Genomic DNA, 19,474 nt, shown 5'->3' with positions numbered 1-19,474 from the left:
TTTTCAAATATTCAACATGAAATAAATGAGAAGTGTGGTTGTAAAGTCTACATATTGCCCTAGGCCGCAAACACCTCAACAGGATGACACAGCCTTCGAGTTCCAAGATTCCAGCTCCCACAAACGCACCATTCCTCCTCACTCTCAATAACCGGAATTCTAAACACCTGTTCCTCATCACCCCTTCTGGATAGAGCCTAGGTCCATACACCTTTCTGTCTGAGGTATGTACTAAGTCTGTATTAAAGTTGTGTGATAGCTTCATAACGATTATTGACCCTAACCTGCCTTTTTATTTTTTTAGTTAGCCAAATGCTAGTCTGTACTTTTGCCTGAGTCTTTCTGAGTACTGACCTCTGCTTGTATTCCTGACCAAGTTTGTTGCCCGTCTCTGGATCTTAAATCAAAACTTAATCAGCCCGCTCTGCAATTGGGACCAAACCTTTGCTTCTGAGTCATAATTCTTACAGTAGTATCATAGATATCTGTTTCCCTCTACGTTTTTATGCCTCCACATACTGATTATTGCATTATTCAGATTATAGAATTAAAAAAAAATCAGTTTTGCTTAACATACATTGGTTGTACATGCCGGTTTCCAAAAAAGTTGGGACACTTCATAAAATGCAAATAAAAATAGAATGCAGTGATGTGCAAATCATGTATCTCTATTTGTAATTTCAACATGCTGAAAAGTTTGGGGTCTCTTTTTTTGTATTTTTCATTTCATAATGTACCAAATGTTTTCATTGGGTGACAGGTCTGGAGTGCAGCAGTTTAGCACCCAGACTCTTACTACAGAACCATGCTGTTGTAATACGTGCAGAATATGGTTTGGCATTGTCTTAATAATCAAGGCCGTCCCTGAAAAATACATCGTCTGGATGGCAGTATATGTTGCTCCCAAACCTGTATCTGTTGTTCAGCATTACTGGTGCCTTCACAAAATGCAAGTCATCCATGCCATCTGCACTAATGCACCCCCATACCATCATGGATGCTGGCTTTTGAAATGTGCACTGATAACAAGCCGGATGTTCCCTCTCTTTAGTCTGAAGGACGCAGCATTCATAATTCCCAAAAAGAAGTTAACATTTTGATTTGCCAGACCACAGGACAGTTTTCCGCTTCACCTCAGTCCATCTTAAATGAGAAGGCACTGGCATTTCTGGATCTTGTTTACATACGGTTTCTTATTTGTATGTTAGAGTTTTAATTTGCATTTCTGGATGCCGCGACATACAGTTTTCACAGACAATGTTTTCGGAAGTGTTCCTTAGCTACAGAATTCTGTCTGTTTTTAATGCAGTGCTATCTGGGGGCTCGAATACCACGGCCATCCAATACTGGTTTCTGGCCTTATCCCTTGCATACAGAGATTTCTCCAGATTCTTTGAATCTTTTAATGATAATATGTACCATAGATGATTAGATCCCAAAACATTTTGCAATTTTACATTGAGAAACTTTATTCTTAAATTGTTGGACTATTTGCCTGCGCAGTTTTTCACAGAATGGTGAACCACTCCCCATCCTTAGTCTAAGGAATGATCTTTCACCCAGTCATGTTACTGACCTGTTCTCAATTGACCTAATTTGTTGTGTGATATTCCACCAGGTTTAGTCTTTTTAGTATTACACAACCTTTCCAGTCTTTTGTTGCCTCTGTTCCAACTTTTTTGTAAAGTGTTGCTGGCATCAAGTTTAAAGTTTTAAACTGAACAAAATTATAAATGCAACACTTCTGTTTTTGCCCCCATTTATCATGAGCTGAAGTCAAAGATCTAAGACTTTCTCAACAAACACAAAAGGCCTATTTCTCTCAAATATTGTTAACAAATCTATCTAAATCTGTGTTAGTGAGCACTTTTTTATTTTTTTTATTTTTATGATCTGGCTACAACTGGCAAGTGTGAAATGTCAACCAGCTCCAGTACATCAAGTCTGTGAGTGTTCTTGTTTCCATTTCCTGGCATCAGTATAATTTACATCAGTATTGCTACACAATTGTTTATAGGATAGAGATAATTTTAGCCTAGTGCACTGGTCTATTTTCTCCTCTATTCTGGCACCCCTGGAAAGGATCAGGTTACCTTTCAGTGTATTGATTGAGATAATCCTGTTCTTTTAAGCAGGATGTCTTAATACATCATTAATATGTCATCCATCCTCAGGGATTAGAGTTTATCCAGTTCACACACAATGGTCTCTGCTACTACCTTGGGATCCATAGGTTACAATGGAAGTTTCTTGGCATAATCATTTTACATTCCAAAATGCAAGAACCTTTTCTTTTTCTTTTTACATACCCAACTGATGGATTATGTTATATATTCTTATGTGGTGAATATGTTTAAATTTTACTGTTGAAATAATATATATTGTTTAAGTGAAGCACTTAAGTTACCTACCTTGCTTACTATTGGGGGACCCGAAGATTGAATAATGACTTTTACAGCTGTGGTGTGAACAGGACCGCACTCTACAAATCTGCGTCGCACCAACACCCCCACAAGTTACCTTCAGGAAAATTCCAGAAGCCCCACCCCTTGATACTTCATCAGGGGAGGTCCTTATGAGTAGCTTGGGGTGTAGGCCAGAAGCAAAGATGTTGAAGAGGACAAGGCTGGAACATAGAGCTGGAGGGAGCCAGGAGACGGAGGGTGCCAGTGCAGCCGCTAGAGCTACAACCCATAGCATTATTGCCCCCTGGGAAGCTACCCCAGAGCTGAAATGGGGTTTGACCTTTGCTTTTGCTTTCTGTCTCACCTCTTCCCCTTGCACTTCTGTTGGGTTAATAAAACTCCAGCCAGGGCCCTGAACACACCCTCTGTATCCATTCCCTGTTTCACTACCTATTACACAGCACAATGTAAAAGGTGCAATATGGTTATCTGATAACATCATTGACATTGCAGAGCAGATTAATAAGACAAGGCTATCTGACTGGGGACCTTTGTGAAACCTGATGTACAAGACAATAAATGTTTTGAGGATTATTTGGATGAATCCCACTCATCTCATATTTTCCATTCCCATGGAATTACTTTGGCTATATTGGGAATCAGTATAGCCTGAGATATCTTTTACTGGATGTTTTACCAGCCATGAAAAGGTCTGTGAGATGTTGTGGGAGACGGAGAAGGAGACTAATTACCTGACTTCTGAAGATAATTGGTGGCACAGGTTATTCAAGTGTGTCATTGCAGGGGTGAATACCTATGCAATCAAATATTTTTCTGTTTTATTAGTATTTTCATTTCTGTTTAAAATCATTTAGAACCATTTGCATGTTTTATTTTTCCATTTCACTTGATGGACTTTTTCAGTGGCAAATACAACTAATTATATACATCTGATTTAATTATGTAACACAATAAACTGCTTAACTCAAAAATGTAATTGAATATACTATTCAAACATCTATAAAGGTCAGTGGAACTTGAATCATAAAAGTGGTATTAAATCATATGTCAATATTATATCATATCAATTATTATTTTTGAGTAGGTTATAAATTGACAAATAGATGGTTGTAAAAATAAATATACATTTATTTATTTGCATTCTGCTAATATAAAATGTATTAGTTATGATTATTTAATACTTTGAGGTCTATCTAAAATAAATGTTATTCTTCCTTGATATTTTCTTTTACTTATACAATAGTAGTTGAGTCAGACATGGTGATATTTAAGTAAAATGTACTTTATCTGTGTTGTAATGTTAATAATAATGAACTTATGTAAACTTAATAGTGTCATGAGACCTGGTTGTTAGAGCATTTAGGGATTTTGTTTTAGATACTTTTACACAACTTTTACACAGTGCCTACATATTTCTAAAATAGTATTAATCAGTTTGCATTCCAATGATTTTTAACTGGCAACAGTAGCAGACTGGCCATCGGGATCAATGGGAGGTAACGGATTTCCACAACAAAATTGAGTTAGCTCAACTGATCCGTTTTTAGAATGTATCCTATTCAAATCAAACATACGATTTTGAAAAACACTTCTGACAGTGGTGTAGTGGGGCCTAGAGAAGTGAGAATACACTCACCCACCACACAACATTAGTGTTAGGTTAGTCCTGTTTCTGTAGCATAGTTAACATTGCAGTTAAAGCATCTTACCAATAACAAAAAGGTTACTGATTAAATCCCTGAGCTAGCAGGGTGACAAAAGTGTTGTTCTGCTTATTGTGAAAGCTCTACAGCATTTCTAAAGGGTTTTGGCAAATGTAAAAGGCTAAACTTGGTTGGACCATGTATGAAAACTGATTTAATATCCTATTTCTGTTCACTGTAAAATGAAAATACATACATACATACATCTTCTTCCGCTTCATCAGGGGCCGGGTCGCGGGGGCAGCAGTCTAAGCAGAGATGCCCAGACTTCCCTCTCCCCAGACACTTCCTCCAGCTCTTCTGGGGGGACACAGAGTCGTTCCCAGGCCAGCCGGGAGACATAGTCCCTCCAGCGTGTCCTAGGTCTTCCCCGGGGTCTCCTCCCGGTGGGACGAGACCGGAACACCTTCCCAGGAAGGCGTTCCGGAGGCAACCGAAACAGATGCCCAAGCCACCTCAGCTGACCCCTCTCGATGTGGAGGAGCAGTGGCTCTACTCTGAGCTCCTCCCGGGTGACCGAGCTTCTCACCCTATCTCTAAGGGATCGCCCAGCCACCCTGCGGAGAAAGCTCATTTCGGCCGCCTGTATCTGGGATCTTGTCCTTTCGGTCATGACCCAAAGCTCATGACCATAGGTGAGAGTAGGAACGTAGATTGACCGGTAAATCGAGAGCTTCGCCTTCCGGCTCAGCTCTTTCTTCACCATGACAGACCGATACATCGACCGCATTACTGCAGAAGCTGCATCTGTCAATCTCCCGTTCCATCCTTCCCTCACTCGTGAACAAGACCCCTAGATACTTAAACTCCTCCACTTGAAGCAGGCACTCTCCACCAACCTGAAGTGGGCAAGCCACCCTTTTCCGACTGAGGACCATGGCCTCGGATTTGGAGGTACTGATTCTCATCCCCATCGCTTCACACTTGGCTGCAAACCGTCCCAGCGCATGCTGAATGTCCTGGTTTGATGGGGCCAACACGACAACATCATCCGCAAAGAGCAGAGACAAAATTGTGTGGTCCCCTGGCTGCGCCTAGAAATTCTGTCCATAAAAATTACGAACAGAACCGGCGACAAAGGGCAGCCCTGCCGGAGTCCAAATGCATTGGGAACAAGTCTGACTTACTGCCGGCAATACGGACCAAGCTCCTGCTTTGGTCGTACAGGGACCTGACAGCCCTTAGCAAAGGACCCAGGACCCCATATTCCCGAAGCACCCTCCACAGGATGCCGTGAGGGACACAGTCGAATGCCTTCTCCAAATCCACAAAACACATGTGGACTGGTTGGGCAAACTCCCATGAACCCTCCAGCACCCCGTAGAGGGTATAGAGCTGGTTTGCCAGAATCTCTTCGAGGCCAGCCGATAGTCCTTCTCCATGGCCTCACCGAACTCCTCCCAGGCCCGAGTTTTTGCCTCCACAACCACCCGGGCTGCAGTCCGCTTGGCCTGCCGGTACCCGTCAGCTGCCTCAGGAGTCCCACAAGCCAACCAGGCCTGATAGGACTCCTTCTTCAGCTTGACAACATCCCTTACTTCCGGTGTCCACCACCAGGTTTGGGGATTGCCGCCTCGACAAGCACCGGAGACCTTACGGCCACAGCTCCGAGCGGCCGCTTCGACAATGGCGGTGGAGAACATGGTCCACGCGGACTCAATATCTCCAGTCTCCCTCGGGATCCAGTCGAAGCTCTGCCGGAGGTGGGAGTTAAAGATCTCTCTGACAGGAGACTCGGCCAGACGTTCCCAGCAGACCCATACAGTACGCTTGGGTCTTGAGTCTTTCCAGCTTCCTCCCCCGCCATCGGATCCAACTCACCACAACAGTGAGAGACCTATCCCCAACCTGTAGGCGCAGGAAAACGACCCTCTCGTTCACCGGGGTAAACTCCAACACATGGCGGCAGAGCTGGGGAGCTATAACCAAACCCACACCAGCCCGCCGCCTCTCACCATGGGCAACTCCAGAGTGGTGAAGAGTCCCTCCTCTCTCAAGGAGTTTGGTTCCAGAGCCCAAGCCGTGCGTAGAGGTGATCCCGACTACCTCTAGTCGGAACCTCTCAACCTCACGCATGATCTTAGGCTCCTTCCCCGCCAGCGAGGTGACGTTCCACGTCCCTAGAGCTAGTTTCCGTGTCCAGGGATCGGGTTGTCGAGGCCCCCGCCTTCGACTGCTGCCCGATCCTCTCCGCACCGACCCCTTATGGTCCCTCCTGTAGGTGGTGAGCCCACGGGAAGGCGGCCCCACGTTGCTCGTTCCGGCTGAGCCCTGCCGGGCCCCATGGGGAAAGTCCCGGCCACCAGGCACTTGCATACAAGCCCCAACCCCGGGCTTGGCTCCAGGGTGGGGCCCCGGCTGCGCCATGCCGGGCGACGTCACAGTGCTCGAAATGTTACTCATCATTAAAGGGTTTTGAAAAGGTACTTGCAGTATACTATTTTTTAAACTGGGGGAGCCCCTATAAAGTATTAAAACGGTATTGTAAATATCAAAGTGTATTGTAAAGAACTATTTATTCTTTTCACTCATTGAACTGTTTGAACAAGAGACCCACTCAAAAATCTACTCAAAAAGGTTTGATGCCAATGTATATTTCTGGCAGTAAGGTATCCTATTTTGTAACTATTAATTACAATCATTGCAGTTGCATCTAGAATTCTCCCCTATTTCTTGCATTCCAAACTAATACTGTCATCTCCATCCGTCAAATCAGGGCCTCATTTATCAAGCATGTGTGGAAACAATCCTACATTTTTATTTACGAATGGAAATACAAATTCTTTGACACATAGAAATAGTAAGCTTTATCAAACAATCCTAGGACCATTTCAGCGAGTGCAAAAAAAAAAGTAACAAAACAACACTGGCACGAAGAATAGTAAAAGCTCACAGCACCACACAGTTGCTAACAGCTATAGTCACAATAACACGTGAGGGGCGGGTGAAAACGAGGAACCTGAATAGACATCATAATGGCTAACTGAAAACAGTTGTCAGGGTGTGATGGGTGCTCTGCACATCTACTCCAGCCGGCGGTTAGTACACAGGTGAGGTGGAGCGCCGGAGAGGGAGAGAGCATGCAGCGCCACGCGGAGCAGCCGTCACAGTACCTACCTCCCCTAGGTGCAACTCTTGATGATGCCACCTGCCGACGAACCAGGGCGGTCCCGGGGGCGAGCGGGCGGCCAATCCAGGCAGCGGGCATGAAACATGGCCATCAGGGACGGATTGCAGATGTCAACTGCCCAGAACCTCAGGGCTGTATCCCCACCCTGTCCACCAGGTACTGGGCCTGGCCCCGTTGTAGCCAGGAGTCCAGAATCGCCTCAACCTTGTAGGTCTGACCCCAGCTACCTCCATTGGCGGCGAAGGCTTCACTTCAGGACCGGATCCCCCCAGTGGACCAGGAATCACCGGCCTGAGGAGAGAGATGTGGAAAGAGGGAGAGATGTTAGTGAATGGTGTAAAATGGGCCCACTCACCTCTGAGTGGTCTGTGCTGGCAGTTCGACTGGGATGGCCACCGCACCACCAATGTGATTTCAGAGAATCATAAGAATTGAGCAATTGCTGGCTAGTGTGAAGATGAACTTTTCCTTGCCAGAAACAGTCACAATACACTCACCTAAAGGATTATTAGGAACACCTGTTCAATTTCTCCTTAATGCAATTATCTAATCAACCAATCACATGGCAGTTGCTTCAATGCATTTAGGGGTGTGGTCCTGGTCAAGACAATCTCCTGAACTCCAAACTGAATGTCCGAATGGGAAAGAAAGGTGATTTAAGCAATTTTGAGCATGGCATGGTTGTTGGTGCCAGACGGGCCGGTCTGAGTATTTCACAATCTGCTCAGTTACTGGGATTTTCACGCACAACCATTTCTAGGGTTTACAAAGAATGGTGTGAAAAGGGAAAAACATCCAGTATGCGGCAGTCCTGTGGGCGAAAATGCCTTGTTGATGCTAGAGGTCAGAGGAGAATGGGCCGACTGATTCAAGCTGATAAAAGAGCAACTTTGACTGAAATAACCACTCGTTACAACCAAGGTATGCAGCAAAGCATTTGTGAAGCCACAACACGCACAACCTTGAGGCAGATGGGCTACAACAGCAGAAGACCCCACCGGGTACCACTCATCTCCACTACAAATAGGAAAAAGAGGCTACAATTTGCACGAGCTCACCAAAATTGGACAGTTGAAGACTAAAAAATGTTGCCTGGTCTGATGATTCTCGATTTCTGTTGAGACATTCAGATGGTAGAGTCAGAATTTGGCGTAAACAGAATGAGAACATGGATCCATCATGCCTTGTTACCACTGTGCAGGCTGGTGGTGGTGTAATGGTGTGGGGGATGTTTTCTTGGCACACTTTAGGCCCCTTAGTGCCAATTGGGCATCGTTTAAATGCCACAGCCTACCTGAGCATTGTTTTTGACCATGTCCATCCCTTTATGACCACCATGTACCCATCCTCTGATGGCTACTTCCAGCAGGATAATGCACCTTGTCACAAAGCTCGAATCATTTCAAATTGGTTTCTTGAACATGACAATGAGTTCACTGTACTGAAATGGCCCCCACAGTCACCAGATCTCAACCCAATAGAGCATCTTTGGGATGTGGTGGAACGGGAGCTTCGTGCCCTGGATGTGCATCCCACAAATTTCCATCAACTGCAAGATGTTATCCTATCAATATGGGCCAACATTTCTAAAGAATGCTTTCAGCACCTTGTCGAATCAATGCCACGTAGAATTAAGGCAATTCTGAAGGTGAAAGGGGGTCAAACACAGTATTAGTATGGTGTTCCTAATAATCCTTTCGGTGAGTGTATTAACCAAGAATAAAAAAGATCATTACATAGATTCCAATACCCCATACTGTAGTTTTAACAACTTTACCATTTATCTAAAAAAATAAAAGACATTGTATCCATTAATAAAAAATATTAAACAAAATTGAAATCCTGATTTATCCCAGGTCATTGCTGTAAATAATCAACTGTTCCTAACATATCTGTTAAAGTATCAGTAAAACTTTTTTTAGCTGGCTAAAGAAACTTCACATTGAAGAATCCTGAGCGTCATAGTAGAACCTGTTAAAAATGTCCTCATTCCTCTAAATTCGAACCCATTTCAAATTTCTCTTGATACTCTCTGGCCACTTTAAAAAAAACATTCATAATAATAATTCACTAGTTGAGGTGAGGAGATGCCCAAAAACACTATTTTGTGTAACAAGACAGTCCTTATGTCTAAATCATTTGGAAGGCCAGAGAGACAAAAAGAGGATTTAAGAGGAATTTTAACAGGATGAATAAATAATGCCAGGCACTTGAAGAAACATTCCAGTTGAGCGGTGGCATATCTCATTAAGGGATAAAATTGTCACCAGAAATTACACCTCATGACTCATGCTGAGTGACAGAAAGAGACCACATCTGAAAGTAAGGGTACATTTTGATTTGACAATTAATGTGGTGTTACAGTAAAGCAGATGGTGCACATTGCACAAATGGTTGTGTGGATATAGGCAATCCCCAGTCACCTACTGATTTATACCCCCATAGCCTTATCTACTGTCTCTGGACACTAAAGTTATTTTGGGCATAACTGGTGGCTTGTTTCAAGTGGCGTATTTACAAGCTAAGTTATTCTGATCAAACTTCTTCAACTGAAATTCATCCTACATAAATGACGTTTCAAAATATAAACATGATGACAACTTTTTATTCTCTCATTTGTATTTGAAGTTTCATTGCATGGTTGACCTGAATATGAAGACCTCCAGAGTAAGAGCATACAACTGAAGGAATAGATTATTTGTATAATCTAACAGGCTATGCCTGTTCCCTAGGGCAAAATGGAACTAGCAGTCTGCAAGTTTTGATGACAAGCCACAAGATTAGTTAACATTCTATGATCCAACACTTCCTCTGAATTGCACTAGGCACCAAGAATGGTGGATTCCTCCCCACAGGTTTCATCAATTATGTACCAAAACACATGGCTAAAAAACTTCTAAAACTTTAAAAAATGGGTTAAAGAAAGTTCTTCAATGGGGATTTATGTTTTCACTCTCTTTACTTCAAAGCTGGGTTTTCATCACTGTTTTTTTATGTAATGTGGATGGGCTAACACATGGTGGTGCTTGAGGGTTATTTTACAAGACTCAATATGATGTAATTTCACATTAATGAAGACAGATGAAGCAATGCTTTCTATTGTGTGGTTCACATGCAGTACTTACAGTAAGTAATGATTATTTTTAAAACATGCCATTCACAATGGATAAGTGTGTGTCTGGGAAATTGACTGTGAAATTGAAAACATTTAATTCTTGATAATTTTATTGCTGTAGCAAACTTGCAAAATGACCATCCTATATCCCTATAAAGTAGTGATTTAAATGTTCATGAATTCTGATAGGACTAGATAATGTGGGTGCACTTAAATGCATGTATGAACTATTGAACTTTGAACATTCATAAGCATATTACACTTATATGTATCTATAATATTTAATACTATTTCAATAATGCATTTCCCCAATCCTACTCCTCCTAAATTGTTAAGTCTATTATGTATATTATTCCCACACTTGTATATTATTGCCATACTTGCAGTATCTGTAATATTTAATACTACTACCCATTTGCTTTTTCAGTACTCTTTTTAAATTGCTGCTAGTTTTACAGTGTTATGTATAATATCACTTTATTATATTTTTTTTGCTGTATATTTTGGTTATATTTTTCATAATTCTTGCTACGTAGATGTCAGGTGCCATGTCACAAGAATTTCATTGTGCAGGACGATGCTGTGTTATTCAGCACATTTGACAATAAACTTGAAACTTAAACATGTCTGTTATAGTGAATTTTACATACAATACTACTTTGTCTGTAGTAGTGTATGCAAACACCTGGTGGCACCTGTAGTAGTAATGTGAACATTCATTTGTTGTTTCTGGGCCAATGAATAAAGAATTACATGAAAGCAGCAAAATGAAGCAGTCATATTTGATTTGTGTTGTGTTCTCAAAGGGTACAAACTTGAAAAACTGGTTTATAAAAGACAAAACTCAGAGGAGTGTTTAGAAAGTTGAGAGCAACAAAGTTATGTTTAGGTTTCAAAGACACAGATTTCTATGAAGCTTGAAACACAACAAATTGCAGCCATTTAAATATTTTAAATGACTAGGCATTCAAAGGCTTGAGTTGGACAATAGTATTGTTTAAGATGTACGCAGGGAAAAGTGTTTACTTGATGCCAAATAAGTGTTAACATACAAAGGCAAAACACAGCAGCTAAACTTATATTCTATAGAAAAAATATGACCAATGATTGGGTATGAATCATTGAGAAATATTAAAGTGGACAATGAAAGCACTGAATGCAAAATCCATAAAGAATTCACTATAAAATCTAAATAAAATTTTAAATCCAAATTGTATCTATTTACAGCAGTCAAATTAATTTGTTGTGTTGACTGATTATCAAATATTTAATTGAGCATGCATTGCTTCCTCTAGCACCTAGAGTTCCCCCATTTCTCCATTTAACAAATACTGATTCAGATTTTGAAGGTGTTAAAACTGGAACATACCAACCAGATGGGCTGGATAATTTGGATCACTTTATTTAAGACAGTCTACTTTGATTTAGTCTGCCTGCCTGTTAATAAACCTTTCATTACAAGCATCTTTAATCCGGAGGAAACAGAATTTGGAAACTGCTACTGCCATTCCTCTTTTCAAAGGGGGCACAAGCTTGACCTCAACTTTTATGAGCCTCAATCTCAATCCTGCCTTGGCTGTCTAAAGTTTTCGAATGCCTGGTCAATAAACAGCTAACCTGCCTTGGAATACATAGCTGCGAAATAATCAAACATGCTTTTTTTTTTTACCTTGTCTACTCCTTAATATAGTTAGTGCTACAAGTGTTAGAAAACATTTAAGGAGAGAATACACAAATAACTATATACAATGGTTGATGAAAAAATGTAATAATGGGATGTGAGCTTGAGTATAATTGGGTTCCTGTATATGCATGTATCTAGATGCAGGGTGTTGAGCAGAGTCATCACTGAGATGCAGTAGCACCACTGCTAAGAGACTATAACAAACTGCTTACAGAAACACAAAAACTTTCTGACATATGTTTTGTCTTCAGCGAGTGAAATGCATGCTCAATCAGGTTGAGATCAGGTGACTGATGTGGCCATTGCAGAATAGTCCACTTCTTTACCTGAAAAAACTCACAGGGTGTCAATAACCAGGTTACTGTAAGGATTTTATGTTTTATTCTTCCCCATCGAAGATTTCAGTTGTTAATTAAATTGTTCACATTATGGGTAACATTTAAAGTGAAAAAAGTTCTGACATGATTTATCTTTGTCTCATTCTTTTACACCTCAAAACAGGGGTGTGTAGACTTTTTATATCCAATGTATTACAAAAGCATGGCTCCGTAGTAAAATTGTTAAAAGAAAACAAAATAGTGGCAAACATGCCCCTGTCCCAACTTTTTTGGAATGTATTGCTGGCATCAAATTCAAAATTTGAATAGAAAGATAAAAGTATAAACACCTTTAATATATATTTTTAGGGCAATATTTAAGGTATTGGGACAATTGGCGGAATTGTATTTCTGGTTAGTCATGTGGGTTTCATCATCTTAAAAGAGCTGTCAATAACTACCATTGATTCTTTGGTTTCTGTTTGCCTTTGGAGTCTGCTATTAGTGTATGTTAACATGAGGACCAAAAAGGTGTCACTGAACTTGAAGAAGCCATTATGAGGTACATAATCTGGAAAATGATCAGAAAGGTTTGGAACATCATTAATTCAGCAGTCTTACCATATGACTTGAAATAATTCAAGAAAGCTTATCCAACATTTTTGTCAGATGTGGGAGGAAGACAGATGGGCCTACTATGTAAAACTGAATGTTAAACCTCTGTAGATCCCCTTGGAGTTCTATTGATGCACTGAATTAATGGACACAGCAGACTGACTATTTTCTTTGTTTTCAGTGTGTTCAACGCAGTATTTATTAGGTTACTAATGTCAGCAGGGAATAATATATTGTGAGACCTTATCATAAAACTTATTATTGTGTGGGACAAGCATTTTATCAATAGTTTTCTGAGTATGCGAATGGAACAGCTTTTACCTTTTGAACATTTAGTGTCTGAGGTTAAAGCTTTACTTTAATTACTAGGTCAACCGGTTTTTCATGCCTGAGGTACAAGACTTGTATGAGTGGGTGGCAGATAAACTATTGGTCAAGAGAAACCATGTAAGTCAATATGGATAAGAGCGTCTGGTATATGAATTTTTATACAGCGGAACCAAACACTGCAGTGACAATTCACAATGACAACACCCGGCGGGATATAACCCAAATGGACAGCTAAGCTGACAAGGCAAAGACATGGCAGGTGGCAGAGTCCCAAGGCAGAAGCACTAACTGTTTTTTTGGAATACCAACAAACAAACTTAACCCCAGTTTACAGCTATGCCTGAAGAGATATAACACAACTGGACAGTTCAGTTGCCACTGTCAGGATCTGGAAGCAGAGAAGTCTTAAGGGAGGAGCAAATTTGTTTATTTGTTAGAACAAAGTAACTGAAACCCCACAGGGACAGCTCACGGTGACAACACCCAGTGGGATATAATCTTTTTTCAGTAAGGAGTCAGAATCAGGGGAGGTGTCAGGGCAAGACTGCAAGTTAAGTTTAGAGAATCAATGTGGTCAGGTTCAAGTAAGGCTTTAATCTCCAAGGATGTGGAGGCCCTGGGCCAATTCAACAACTGTATATTCTTAAAAGGTGATTGAAGTCTATATTCAGGTTGTTTGCATGTGTGTGAAGGTACTCCTCATGCTGTCAAACCCAGATATCACCTGAAAGACCACATGGAATGTTCATGCATCTACTAACTTATTATGTATTGGAGGCAGATCTGTCCTGAAGGCTGAAATGTATGTGATTGATTCTATAACTCAATATAGAGGGCGGAGCTTATGTCCCAACTCAGAATACAATTTAAATATTTTAAACATTTATGGTTAGGATAAGGCTAGGGATTAAGGTTAGGAATTAGGGTAGGGACAGCCAATCACATAGATTTCTGTCATTGTGGAATGATCTAAAATATGTTTGACACAAATCACAGCAGAAATCACAAATCTGAGTCATTATTAACGCACGTCTGCCCCAGAATGTGCCCCAGTTACAAATTGGGATGTTATGTATCCTCTCAAATTCATACCAAATCTATCCACAGTTGTATCCACAGTGATACAACCACTGAACTGTTTGCTACAGACATGGTCAGTCTGAAAGCGGTGTCAGTGGTGTTACTGAGCAACTCAGGAGACTAAAGAGACTGATAACATTTGATAAAGTGCTCAGTGACTCTTCATTGCCTGTCAAGTTAGGGGGTGATTCTTCCTCTAATGGAATTAATGAAATCACATAAACGAAAATTAAGACAGGGCATATAGTTGGATTAATCAAATACACATGAAATCAAACCAAAGATAACACAGGGCCCATTCCAATCAAATGTTTCAGTATAATTTAATACAAAAAGGGTCTTCTTTGCTGATCCTTTGTTGTATTGCAATGGCATGTGAAATTTGTTCCATGTGAAACATTTGGCTACCAACTGGGGGAAAAGCTAATTACAATGGGGGACAAGCACAATAATGCTTAGGGGATGGTGATAGAGATGGTTGGCGCCTCGGGTGAATTAGCACTGTAAAATTTATAAAATGTGCTGTGTCTATATTATAGCATTGAGTATGTTTTATATGGCTGCACCACAGAAACATGCTGCCTGCTAGCATAATGCTCATGATAACGTGTGTTTTTATATTCCCCATTTTTTTGGGGGGGTTGGTTTCGTGTTAAATGAAAACAAGTTCACAAAGAGATGTCAATTATTAGGTTACTAATGTCACAGCCCTCTATTGCCAAAAAACAAGCACCCATAGCGGATACGCCCATAAGCAGCCATGTGAGGCAAGACGGTGCCTTTACAAGCAAATTAATGCCGGATCAGTGGACATGCACTGTGACACCCAAGTTTTGTGGTTTTGGCTCAGTACCCCAGCACAAGGAATTTGAGGCATTTTACATCCATAAACCATGATTGGGGAAATTCCACGCTTGCAGGAACTACAGCCCTTTTTATTCATAGTCCCTCCATTTTAAGCCATTAAAAGTAATTGGATAAGAGAACAGTCTTATATTAATTTGGTATATTTTGTACTTGGTTGGAGATTCTATTAAATTTTATGACTGCCTGTCGGAACATTACCAGTTACTGGGTACATTTCTTGGTGATGCTCTGCCAGACCTGTACTGCATCTTCAGTTCCTGTTTGTTGCAGGGCATTATTGACTGGCCTTCAGTTAAACGCATGGATTCAGATCAGTTGATTGACCTGGCCTCTCAAGAACATTCACTTTTTGGCCCTGAAAAACTATGTTTTGCTTTAGCAGAATGTTTGGGGTTAATCTGCGTCCTGGCCATTCTGTTATTTAGGCTTACCAGTGGTTTGCATCTTGGGGTAAACCCTCTGAGGTTATGCTAATATAGTGTTCACTTTATGTTACTCATATCCATGTCTTTATCCTAGAGTGTGTCTTTGATCTGTTTGCCAGTTGAAAAATATTTTTCTCCACAATTGCAAGCATCCACTACAGTGCTCATCTGTGGTCCACCAGTTTGTTTGCCTCAAGAAGGCCTGCATTACAGAATTCTTCTCTGGTCTTCACGTTGAGAGAAAATTGTAACAGACTAGCAAATACCACACCTAGAGTCACCTTTACCCTTTTGCATGAACTAACAATGCAACAACACACACTGTGCCAAGAAAAAACTGAGCAGCCATCTGTCTAATTATAAACAAAAAGGCATGAACAGTTGTGCTCAAAAGTTAGCATACCCTTGGAGAATTGGTAATACAATTGTGCTCAAAGGTTTGCATATCCTTGGAGAATTGATAATATATGTACCATTTGTAAAGAAAACACGAGTAAACAGCCAAAACACGTCTTTTATTTCCTATGGGATTCACATTCAACTGTAGGTCATAATAGAATGGCACAATCACAAAACCAAGCTTGGCAACAAAGAAATAAATGAAATGACCCCTGTTCAAAAGTCTGTATACCCTTTGTTCTTAATACTGTGTATTGCCCCATTTAGCGTCAATGACAGCATGCAGTCTTTTGTAATAGTTGTCTATGAGGCCTCAAATTCGTGCAGGTGATATAGCTGCCCATTCGTCTTGACAAAATGTCTCCAGATCTTACAAAGTCTTTGGTCAGGAGACTGTAATGGCCACTCCAGAACCTTCACCATTTTCTGCTGTAACCACTGGAGAGTCAACTTGGCCTTATGCTTAGGGTCATTGTTCTGCTGGAAAGTCCAAGAGCATCCCATGCACAGCTTTTGTGCAGAAGAATGCAAATTGTCTGCCAGCATTTTCTGATAACATGCTGCATTCATCTTGCCATACATTTTCAGAAGATTCCCTGTGCCTTTAGAGCTCATATACCCCCAAAATATCAGTGAGCCACCACCATGCTTCACAGTGGGGATGGTATTCTGTTCACTATAGGCCTTGTTGACCACTCTCCAAACAAAGTGCTTATGGTTGAGACCATAAAGCTCTGTTTTGGTCACGTCACTCCAAATTACAGTGTGTCACTAGCTGTGAGGCATGTCAAGGTGTTGTCAGGCGTATTGTAACCAGACTTTTTTCTGGCATTGGCACAGTAAAGGCTTATTTCTGGCAACTCGGCCATGCAGCTAATTTTTGTTCAAGTATCATCGTATTGTGCTACTTGAAACAACCACACCGCCTTTTTCTAGAGCAGCCTGTATTTCTCCTGAGGTTACCTGTAGGGTTTTTCTTTGTATCCTGAACAATTCTTCTGGCAGTTTTGGCTGAAATCTTTCTTGGTCTACCTGACCTTGGTTTGGTATCAAGAGATCCACAAATGTTCCACTTCTTAATTAGTGACTGAACAGTACTGACTAGCATTTGCAAGGGTTTGGATATATTTTTTAATCTTTGTAAAGATTAATTACCTTGTTACACAGGTCTTTTGACAGTACTTTTCTGCTCTCCATGGATCAGTATCGAGCCTGCTCAGTGCATCCATGTGAGAGCTAACAAACCCATTGACTATACACAGACACTAATTCCAATTTAAAAAGCCACAGGTGTGTAAAATGCACATTTAATTTCCATTTTCACCTGTGTGTATCACTTTGTGTGTCTGTAACAAGGCCAAATATTCAAGGGTATGTAAACTTTTGATCTGGGACATTTGGGTGATTTCTGTTATCATTATGATTTAAAAAGGATCCAGACAACTGTGATATTACATGGCTTCATATGATCACTATCCTTAAATATTTTTTTTTTTGAATGATCAGTCATATTTTCAAAATCAATGTCAAAATTTCACAATTTCTGCCTGGGTATGCAAACTTATGAGCACAAATTTTATTGTCTGCTCAGGTTCAGTTTAATTCAGCGAAGTTGATTGGACGGGGCAAATGGTTTCAGTTCCTAAACATTTAATATGATATTTTTGTTCAACCCCTTGAATTAAAGCTGAAAGTCTGCACTTCTATTGTATCTCGGTTGTTTCATTTCAAATCCATTGTGGTGGCGTACAGAGACAAAATGATATAGTGTCAGTGTCTGCGGGCACCATGATGTAAATTGAACAGAATCTGCGGGCTCAAGCTTGGCGATCCATAATATTTTTTGCGGGGGACAATGGGGCCTGTCGGAAGGGTGGGAAGGGCGCCAGGGCGCCACTACGGCAGTGGAGGAGGACGAAGGGGCCTTTGAGCTTCGGAAGCAGATGGGGAGGGAACGTCTGAGGCCCTGGTTTCCATGACCCGTCAGGGGTCGAGGAGGAAACATCCAGCCTGGCCACCCATCCTGTGCCAGTCCCCAGCCCTGAGCCCCTGTAGTGTAATGAAAGATGTGTTTTGGAAGGTTTGTAAAGGTGTCGTGTTGTCTGGTGTCTTAACCTGGGAATGCAGGTTTCTTTGTTTTCATTGTTTAATCCAAGGTGAGGTGATCCTGTTACAGATGCAATGGGTTAGTTTGTAATCAGTCTGTCTGGGTGGGAGAAATACGGAAGTTTGACTTTGTTCTTGGAGTCTATCATTAACAGAAGCTCCTAGCACACCTTTGTGCTATAGTGTCCTAAATACTTAAGGTATAATTAATAGACCGTTAGGCTAGTTGGGAGGACGTTGAATTGTGTTTGTATGTAAATATGTTTTGTATTGTAACTTTATTACTTGATTGGAATAAATTGTGTTATTTGGAATATAGTTTATTACGGCATTCCTTGTTCATCTCCATACTCAAGCTCATAGGACTGATAATCACACACACGTAACTAAGTCTCAGTGACCAGACTTGGAGTCCCTGAGTCCTGGAATTCTCGAAGCAGTTTGGTTAGGCCCAGGAACATTTGACCTTTGAGTCATAACTGAGTCATTGGGTATAATTGACTTTCTTTGGACCCAGGAACACACCATTTTACTCCATGGTTTGTTCTAAACGACCTACACCTTATGGGTGCGTATTAAAACTGATATAGGCACATTCACATACATACATCAAAGTGACCAGACTGATCGTTCCGGGTTTCTACACCATCCTTGTCTTCTGGACTTGACTAATGAGGAGCATTGAGGATAACGTAGGTCGTGAAACATACAATCTTTTAAATGTTTGGCTTGTGATGAAAGATTAGCTACCTTTACTAAGAACTTCCAGCATATCATGGTCATTGAGTTTTGCGTATGTTTACAAACAATATGGAGTCAAATTATTAGATATTAAATTATCACGCAGGTCTTTTATTCTCTCTGCACTTACTCTTCCTACCTGTCCACTCAGTAGCATTTGAAGGGGTTTACCTTAATCCCCCATCCTACAACCCCAGTGCCAATTCCCCACACCAGGGCTTCAGTGCCGGTCCCCTGCCCGGAGCCTCCTGCACAGTTTCTCTGCCCTGAACCTCCCTCAGAGGGGTGGGACTACGAGCCACTGCTGCCACTGCCTCTGGAGTGGCCGGCTGATGAGCCCCTCCAGTCGCCACCACCTCCCTCTGCTCCGGCGCCCCATCCTGCTTAGGGGGCGGAGCCTGTTGTCTCTAACTGGGGATTTTATTTAAGATCTTATTTAAGTTGCCCTGTGTGTTCCTTAGTTGTCTGTCATTGTTTTGAGTCAGTTGTTTGTGTTGCTGCTCTTCAGTTTACGGTCATACTCTCTTTTTGTTGTT

At 41.2% G+C, this 19,474-nt stretch overlaps 1 long non-coding RNA gene across 2 annotated transcripts in view; it reads left to right on the top strand.

Moving 5' to 3' along the window:
• The window catches only part of LOC105026818, a 33,935-nt gene that overhangs the window by 6,868 nt on the left and 7,593 nt on the right, over nt 1–19,474 (top strand). Inside the window, exons 2-3 of one of the 2 annotated variants that reach the window (XR_004576195.1) lie at nt 64–224; nt 2,459–2,664. This is a non-coding gene — a long non-coding RNA (uncharacterized LOC105026818). Of the gene's footprint in view, nt 1–63; nt 225–2,458; nt 2,665–19,474 lie in introns of those variants that run through there. The other variant, XR_829220.3, reaches the window with a different exon arrangement.

This window comes from Esox lucius, chromosome 9, assembly GCF_011004845.1.
Source record: "Esox lucius isolate fEsoLuc1 chromosome 9, fEsoLuc1.pri, whole genome shotgun sequence".
In the NCBI taxonomy this organism is placed as follows: Eukaryota; Metazoa; Chordata; class Actinopteri; order Esociformes; family Esocidae; genus Esox; species Esox lucius.
Note: the sequence above shows the minus strand (reverse complement) of the source record. Positions and strands in the feature narration are given on the sequence as shown.